This window comes from Cibotium barometz, chromosome 48 (genome assembly GCF_041138505.1).
Source record: "Cibotium barometz isolate CiBa-2024 chromosome 48, ASM4113850v1, whole genome shotgun sequence".
Taxonomy (NCBI): domain Eukaryota; kingdom Viridiplantae; phylum Streptophyta; class Polypodiopsida; order Cyatheales; family Cibotiaceae; genus Cibotium; species Cibotium barometz.
Genome location: NC_141093.1, coordinates 46,463,656 through 46,472,665, shown reverse-complemented (window position 1 = coordinate 46,472,665; position 9,010 = coordinate 46,463,656). Strand labels below are relative to the sequence as shown.

The window sequence follows — 9,010 nt, the reverse complement described above, 5'->3', positions numbered from 1 at the left end:
TGTACCCCTCATATGCTTTCTTTATCTAGATTTCTTAGGGGGGTCAGAGGCATTTCTATCATCCAATCTCGGTGTCTCTCCACAAAGGATCTTCTCGAAGAGCTTCTACCCCTACTATCAGGACTTGAAAGCAGGGGATCTCTCCCTTCTTTCTTCAAGATGCCATAGCTCAGGGAGGTAAGATCTAGCGTGCGCCATAGTAGAGCTCCTTTGGCTCAGCTATAAATTAAGGATCCAGGGACTTTGTCCTGTCAAAACTCTGAGAGAATGACGCTTGTCAATGGCCACTTGGGGGTGATCTTTAGACAGAATTCCCCGTACCCGACATATGCTTTCTTTATCTAGATTTCTTAGGGGGTCAGAGGCCTTTTTGTCGCCCAATCTCGATGTCTCTCCACACGCTCAAAGCCAAAGGATCTTCTCAAAGAGCTTTTGCCCCTACTATCAGGACTTGAGAGCAGGGGATCTCTCCCTTCTTTCTCTGAGATGCCATAGCTCAGGGAGGTAAGATCTAGCGTGCGCCATAGTAGAGCTCCTTTGGCTTAGCTTTGAATTACGGAGCCATGGACTTTGCCCTGTCAAAACTGTGAGAGGATGACACTTGTCCATGGCCACTTGGGGGCGAACTTGAGAGAGAGAGAGAGAGAGAGAGAGAGAGAGAGAGAGAGAGAGAGAGAGAGATTTCATTATCGTCCTCCGAGGTCAAATATGACCTATGGGAACAAAGAGACATCATACAATTTGTGTGGGGCTGATAAGTGACTCTCGATGCTCAAGGATTGTGGAGATGAGCGTCGCAATTGAGAGTGCACAATGAGGTTGAGAGAGGAATGTGTGTAGAGGGAGCCCACTGCTGAAAATGTGGGGAAATCGAGTCCGGATATGGTCATAAGCTGAGCACTCAATTAGAGTGTGAGCTTCGAACTCACAAACTTGATGAGGACATAAGGTGCATAGCCGATGAGACTCCTCACCATCACCCCAACGCCCCGTCTCACATCTTAAAGAATGCGAACTAAGCCGGATGGAAGCAATGGTGCGGATAGCACTCAATGGAATGGGCTCAAGCATATAAGAATGGGTGCGTTTCCCTCGCTCAGAGAAAAATACGGTTTTGTAGTTTGGGGCAACATATGTGGTATAGTGGATGAACTGCGAACCCCCGCATCTCTCCCAAGTTGTGATACATTGGCGTTGTAGAAAAGCCTCATTCACTATTTTGTCTTTTGAGGCGTCATGAAGCAAGTGTAATGCATCCCATGTTTCAAACCACTTCTTGATGTCTTGCATCCATCCCGATCTCAATATTTTGCTTTTATGCGTCTTTTGAAAATTTTGACTTGCTTCCCATGCAATCCTTGGAAGTCGATGTGACAGATTTTTTTGCATCTTTTGCATGTACTCCACAACTCTCTCCATGCCCATAATCTCAATGGGAAGTGATCTGGTCTCAAGGAGCAAAAGCATATACGGCGTTTGTATCTTGACTTGGAGGAAGTTGGTGAGAAAACGCTTTTGGACATTCTCAAACTCCTTCCAAGTAGACTTAGGGATGCTACCTCCCCATACTTCAAGTCCATAAAGAAGCACCGGTGTCACCAAAGTGTCAAAGAGGTATTTCTTAAGGACCCAACACTTAATCTCTCCCGCATTGCACATATTCTCAAATGCATAATACGCTCTCTTGCCCGCTTCCAAGCGTCGCATAGCACACTCTCGCCATTTGTGGTTAGATGGAACCTCAAGTCCAAGGTACTTGAAGCTCTCTACTACTTCAAGCGGTTCATTCTTATAAACAATGCATGGTTTCTCCTTGTTAAGAGCCTTCACAAGCATGACCTTTGTTTGGAGACATTCACAACCAACCCACTATGCAAGCAAAAGCTCTCCAATACTTTCATAAGCTCTAGCAACATATAAATATCAACACAAAAGAGAAACATACGAATTCAATGCAATGAGAGGTGGGAGGAGCACGACATTCAACCCTTCACCCCCAGCTGAGTTCAAATGCCACCACCTGCAAAATCCTGGTGAATCCATAGTCATCAGACTTTGACCTCTACGGTGTTGTCCTTCTCCAACCTAGCATCGTTCTCTGCACTCTTGCTTATAACACAAAGTATGTTATCCTTCGTATGTTCTCTGTGCTCTCACTTTTAACACAAATTGCTCAGCTTCTAAAGGGATTTAAATATAGCTTAAGGAAAAGCATGTGTGGTTCTCCTCTACCCGTATATATCTATATATATATATATATATATAAAGTTGTACACATGCTACATTGTATGCGATCAGAGCCATATTAATTTTTGATGCAATCGATTAAATAGATAATTAAATAATAAATTAGATAGGAATAAATTAGGAAAATAGCCCTTAAGTTAAACCTTGGGTTAGAAAAAATTAGTACTAATAAACCTTAGATTCAAACATTCGAAGTTTTATATCTAGAAAGGCAGAGAATGGACACTCTCTCCAAGCTAAAAGAGATTGGGAAAAATCCCCAAGATGATTGATGATGTAGTATATAACGAGATGTACAAATTGACAAGAGTAGAGATACGTATCACAGGGGAGGAAACTATTGAAACTAGATTATGTTTGACTGAGATAGAGTATCCTGGTCATATTACTTTAGTCGAAGGCATTAAGATGGATCCCAAGAAAGTGCCTATTATTTAAGCACGACCAATTCTAGAAACATCTCTACTTTAAAATCATTTCTTGGACTCTTTGTATTTTATAGAAAATTCATTGACTCCTGCTCACACGTTGTTGCATCGTTGAAAAATATGTTGCAAGATCACATTCCATATGTATGAACTAGTGTACAACAAGAAAGTTTTGATTCATTGAAACAAGTTTCAACATCACCAATCCTCAAGATATCCTGAGAAACCATTTGAAATTGAAATAGATGCAAGTAGCATCATTGTTGGTGCCGTGCTGAATCAAGATGATAGATCGGTAGCTTTTAAGAGAAAAGAAACTCTCACCATCTTAAAAGAAATGGCAAGCTCATGAGCAAGAATTGTATGCAATCATATATACTCTAAATACTTGGAGACATTATTTGTATGGTGTCGAATTCAAGGTGTATACAAATCACCATACACTTAAGTATTTTTGTAGCTAGCTTGACCTTGTTGGTAGACACACTAGATGGGTTGAGTTGATGCAAGAGTTTCACACATGGAAATCTTATATCAAAAAGGAAAAGACAATGTAGTAGCAGATGCTTTATCTCATATTATGTATACTATGAGCTTCACAATTTTGGAAAGCTCTTTGCTTCAAGAAATAAAGAAAGCATTATTCAAGAATCCTCATTTGCAAGAAGTGAGCAAGAGAATTCAAGATGATTCTCTACTAAGGGATGAGTAAAAAAATAAGTCAAGTCCATATACTCAATTCTCAATTGAGAATGGGTTTATAAAGCATACAAGAGACGTGTGTTCCTTGTGCACGGGAACTAAGGATGAGATTCCTCAAAGAGAACCATGATAATCCATGTGTTGGACATCTTGGTCAAGAAAAGACAACACGACTTGTTAGAAGGACATTGTGGTGTCCCCATCTACATACCAATGTCCACAAGTATGTCCAACAATTCTTTGAATGCTGAGTTAGTAAGGCAAAAAGGGTTAAGATAGAACTATTCTGGAATCAATTTGGCAAATCATATACATGGCTTTTATAGTGGGGTTGCCAAAGACCCAAAGATAGAAATATGCTTGTAATAGTGGATAGATTGAGCAAGATGGCTCACTTTACAGCAACTAAAGACACAATGGAAGATCCACAAGTTGGAGATTTTTTTTAATACAAAATATATTTAGATTGCATGGCTTACTGACATTCATAGTGTGAGATAGGGATGTATAGTTTACAGGTCATTTTTGGAAACATATGTTCAATAGATTAAATATGTCTCAAAATATGAGCAATGGTGATCATCCTTAGACAGATGCCTCAGACAGATGGTCAAACCAAGAGGGTTACCCAAATTCTTGAGGATATATTATGTGCATACGTATTTGAAAGGTAGATAGATTGGGATTCATACTTACCATTGTTAGCATTTGCTTATAATAATAGACCACACAAGGTGACTGGTATGTCTCCTTTTTGAAATGATTTATGGTATCTCTCCCACTGTACCAAGTACTATAGGCACTAGTAAGAAATGCCCAAGTGCGATAGAATTTCTCAAAACTAGGCAAGAGAACTTGCAAGATGTAAGGGCCAAGATTCACCAAACTGCTGATAGAGCTAAGTATTATGCAGAGAAGAAAACATCTGCAAGAAATTTTGAGGAAGGAGAGAAAGTATTTCTCCAAGTTCCCTCTCAATCAAAGAGTTATCTACTGGCAAGTGTCCTAAGTTATCTCCTTGATATTGTGGACCGTGGAAGATTATGAAGAATCTTAGTGATGTGACTTACCAATTGGAACTACCACCAGGGTGTGGTATCAATCTAGTATTTCACGTAAGTAAGCTAAAGAATATATATCTAGAGATACTAATCTAGTGGATGGTTTGGCACCTTTGTAGGAGCAGGATGTAGTTGACCATGGTCTAGGCAAGATACTAGATAGAAGAGAAAAATGATTGAGAAATTGTATAATTGAAGAATCTCTAGTTGCCTGGAAAGTTCTTCCATTAACTAATGCAACTTGGGAATCAGAAGCACTGATTTGCCAACACTTCCCACAGCTGATCATTGAGAACAATGATGTTTAAAAGGGGGAGAGAATGTTAGCTGACAATCTTGTATTATAAGCTCAAGCATCTAGATAACTAGTCTAGAGGGGTGCCCATTGCTATATGGGTGGACCAAGGCATTTAAGCAACGGTCCAAGCTCCGGGGTATGCCAAATGAGCCAAGCAGGTTAAGGTTGCTTGTGTGAAAAGTTCCTAAACCCAAGAGGCAAGATAGGCATAAAAGGTTTGATAGAGAGTGTCCATTAAGGATATTTCTTCATTTACATATTTCTAAACATCTAGCACCATATACACATCATCAACCTCTTCGTAAATCTTTGGCTATGTAGGCGTACACTTGACATAAATGATATTTGGGATGGTCACAATACACTATGAGTTGAACACATAGGTGAACTAGAATAAAATGCACAAACATAATTTAATTGTTTTTATATAAATGGAAAAAAGGTAAGCATGCACAAGGCATGTACTTACTCTCCATAACTTGTTTCTACCATGTTTTCAATCTGTGATTGTCATCCCACACCAAAAACTTCTCTCCCTTCAAGTCTTGCCATTCTTTGTTGCCAAGCCTCTTTTCAAATTCAAGATGCTTTTGATGCCAAATTGGGCCCGTTCATCTTAATTATGCTTGGTAATAGGCATAATGCCTCCACTCAAACCTATGAGGGAAACCAAGAATTATCCCATGGTCTCCAAATATGCATCTTTATCAAAGGTTGTAATTAGCCATGTAGCATGTGCAATGGAAAATATAACGGCCTCATGCAGCACCTAGTGACAAAGAGGCAAAAGAAGTGGTTGGGTTCTCTTCTTGACATAGAATTGGCCAATTACATCCTGCATCAAACCAAGAGGAACCTTCTTGCCAAGTTGTCTAGAGTGCTTTGGATTGTCCTCAACATCGTCTTCATTCTCTTCACTTTCATTTTCACCTCTTCATTTGCATCTTCGACATCATGGGATCTTACAATACAATAAATGTATTTATTCTCAAACATACAACAAGCACACACATAACAAATATAGTTGTACACATAAAAACAAATTTGTAATGTACCTATTGCCTCCATCTAATCGTTCATATTATTTGAATCCTCCTCAACCCCCGGCTTCATCATCAGTAAAATTACACCTTTTGGGAGGATGACCCCTCTTCTTGGGTGGAGTATCCAAGGGCCTAACTCTAGAAGAAGTCTCCTAGTCTATAATACGTTCACCTACAAACCTTGATCTAAGCTTCTTGGTTGGAGTATCCAAGGGCCTAACTCTAGAAGAAGCCTCCAGTCTATAATATGTTTACCTACTACAAACCGTGATCTAAGCTTCATGTTGACCGCTATGAGGAGAAGTAGTGTGGAAACATTTATGGATGGACTTCTTGGGTGCCATTCTGATTTCCTTTGCAACTACATTATGTGTATATTGTCAATATAAAACATCATAACTCGTATAACATTGGGCAAACTCTCCTTTGTTTTTGTACATATTTTTCATAAAAAGTTCCACCTTGATATCAAGGCTTCCACACAGAAATTAAGGTACCTAGATATATATATATAAATCAAATGAATCCAAAAAAAATGTATAAACAAATTAATATATCTTTATCTTATGTGGGCATACCCTCTTGACCAATTTCACTAAATTGTGCAAACTATTAAAACAAACTAACTCCATATGTAAATGCATGGATGATGGGGGGCCTCTAACCTATTAGTTAACAAGCCTATCAAACCACTGGGGGTCTGGACAAGCCATCCAAAGGGGCTCCTGTAACTTGATGGCTAGGGCCAAGGCTGACTAGCAAGGATCCATGCACGGGGGATTTTATGATGAGTTTGACCGGGCTTGGATTTAAGAAGGGGTCGTGTGAATGACCTCTAAGTCCAAAAAAGGGCTAGAATGGCATAAAATAAGGAGGGGGGGTGTGTGGCCATCACTTTTCAGTCGCCCTTTCTCTCTCTAGAATTCCCCATCGCCTTGCATGTGAACAGTCTCTAAGTCCAAAAGAGGGTTAGAATGGCATAAAATAAGGAAGGGGGTTATGTGGCCATCACTTTTTAGTTGCCCTTTCTCTCTCTAGAATTCTCCACTACCTTGCATGACTATTCATCTCCAAAACTCATTTTTTAACTCCACCTATGGCTTCCAGTGCTCTGACAATGGTATCTAGTGCCATGGTGTGAGGTCAAAGGCAAGGTCAACAGGTCCACACATGCAAGAGCATGGGCACATATAGGCTCTCCCATGTCCACACACACGAGAGCACGAGCGTGAATAGGCTCTCCCACATATACAGTACTCTGACTGCATGATAGTCTGCCACATGGCAACAGCGCGGAACATCTCCAAAACTGTATGTGTGTGTGTGTGTGTGTGTGTGTGTGTGTGTGTGTGCGTGTGTGTTTTATGGGAAAACCGCAAACGACGTCTAGTCTAGCGAGAACTCCAGCAAACATAAATGTCTACTGAGGACGTAGCTGACCCGACTAGTGCACGGAGGCAGTGGTGCAAGTGTCAAGAGACCACCCGAGGGACAATGACCTACGCTACCTGTCTACTAGTGCTCAGAGGTCATGTGCTGTGCCAATCCTACTCGGACAAGCTAATCTAGCATGACTGGGATGATCCTAAGCCATGTAACTGTGGAGGTGCCATGTGTGGCACTTCTTCCCTGTGTTCAACACGTTGAACATGTCGATCCTCAACCAAATTTATTCTTTGTTTTGGTTCTTGAGGTGGGTGCACGTTTGTCTTCTCTATCAAAACTTGGATAGCTTTGACTAAGTTAATGTGCACATCCAACCTTTGTTTCTCGAGGCCATGATTCGAATCTGCCCTCCACCTTTCCTCTTGTGTTTGGCCTTTTGATAGTCTTGCCTCAAATGCATCGAGCATTGACTTCAAAGGTTTCAAAACCTTGTCTGCAAGATCTGAGTTGCCTGATGAGGAATCTTTTTTAGCCTTGATTTGTGGCTTGTTGATACATATGGGTGCTAGTTGGTGCATGTTAAATGCGTTAACACATGCATTTTGGAGTTGAAGGTTGCTTGCAGTTTGTGTAATTTAATGGTTTATGCTTGGCTAGTGTTTGGTGTGTATATTTTGGGTCAATGGAGCTTTACTGTGTTAGTTTTGAGTACTCTAGGAGTGTTTTGGTTGTGAATACTACCTTATAAATCCTATATGTTAAGCCCTTGTTCTTTTAAATATCTTATCTTTTGGATAACAGTTGGAAATTATCACATAAGCTTTGCTTAACTAAGCTATTTAAGCTAGAAATGAAAGCTCTTGTATGGAGTCTAACAGAGGAACCTAATTAGTTATCTAGGCATGCAAAATAGGTTGACAAGAGAGTAAAATAACTTAAAAGGTGACAACAATGAGGACCAGATTTACTTGGAGCCGGTCCCCCCTCCAAAAGGCTTTGTATTATAAGGGTGCTCTCAAAAGAGAGCCTTTTTACAATACAGCTTTGCACACACCTTGTAGAACATGTTGAAGCCATGAAGATAACAACTTCCTACAACATTATTCTCACACTTTACCTTAACTTCTCAATCCAATAGCTTCAAGCATCTTCAAAGGTGAGAAGAGCTCGTAGAAGCGGTTGATTGCTTGAGAGGAACAAGAAGTATTTCTACAAGAAAGAAGTATTCTTCCTATATACTTCTACTTATGCAAGGGCTAGACTCTTGCTTTAGTTAGCATAGCATAGCATAGAGAATCATGCTTGAGAGCTTTGCACTTGCTTTGGATTTGCATTCCATGATCAAATGTTGTTAATGTAGGCTTGCTCTCCCTCCTCTCCAAGAGTAGTGCTCCCTTCTTGTGTTATGAAAATAACTCATAGGTTTCTTACAAAGGAGATGAATTACTCATGAATGCATCCCATTGGCCCTATCTTGGGGCTAGCCAATCACAAGCTTTGGGCTTCTAAAGCAAGTAGGCTCACAAGTGCCCCCCCTCTCTATGCTAGAAGATAAGCTCAAATATCAAAGAAAGTAGATACTCAAATTTGATTGGTCAGTGGGGTGGGCTGGCCAATGGGGTGTCAGGTGAGGTGGAAGGGCATGTGGGGGCTCTCTACTCACTCACTCACACACTTCAAAATGAAGCACTTCATTCCACATGGCCTTTGATCGGGGTTAGTCCATGTGCCCCTCATTCCAAGCCCATGTGCCCACTTTGACTCACTTGCCAGCCCATGTGGCCAGCCCATGTCCCCTCTTATCTTGACCTTGTGCACACCTATCTTGCCCATGTGCTTTCTTAT

The 9,010-nt window shown here is 40.6% G+C and overlaps 2 pseudogenes; one reads left to right on the top strand and one right to left on the bottom strand.

The window, feature by feature from the left end:
* Positions 1 to 1,280: 1,280 nt before the first annotated feature.
* LOC147611230 (uncharacterized) lies at positions 1,281 to 1,920 on the top strand (annotated as a pseudogene).
* A 3,432-nt stretch (positions 1,921 to 5,352) lies between these two features.
* Positions 5,353 to 7,743, bottom strand: LOC147611229 (uncharacterized; annotated as a pseudogene).
* Between the last annotated feature and the right edge of the window lie 1,267 nt (positions 7,744 to 9,010).